Source organism: Camelina sativa, chromosome 16 (assembly GCF_000633955.1).
Source record: "Camelina sativa cultivar DH55 chromosome 16, Cs, whole genome shotgun sequence".
NCBI lineage: Eukaryota > Viridiplantae > Streptophyta > Magnoliopsida > Brassicales > Brassicaceae > Camelina > Camelina sativa.
The window spans coordinates 15896822-15897281 of NC_025700.1; positions in this window are offsets into that span (position 1 = coordinate 15896822).

Genomic DNA, 460 nt, shown 5'->3' on the forward strand with positions numbered 1-460 from the left:
CAATTCAATTAAACTACAAAAGTTCAGAAAATTAATAAAATATAGAACAGAGGATTTTATGTTGGTCTCTCCCAATCCATCCCATTCCACTGTGTCGGCTGCTCTCCTTCCAGGTTGCATCTCCCTCTATTTGATTTCCCACTTATATCTATGAATCGGTACCATCATGTTTTTCAATAAACACAGCGAAAACGAAGTCGATGTGGTGAAACAGGTGATAATAATATCTCACCTTTTAATGTTCTCTTCTTTAGGTTAAACACTAATTTTATAAATTTCTTGCATTTTCTTTTTTTTGGCAGATTCCAGATCACTCTAAAAGTGACTGTTATACATTATGTTTTTAAAAAGTTGTATATACAGATTAGAAAGTCATCAAAGACTAAATAAGTTACCTTTAGTAGATCTTTTCTTTCTAACTTGACTTGTCATTTGGTCGTGCTTACGCTTTCTAGAATTT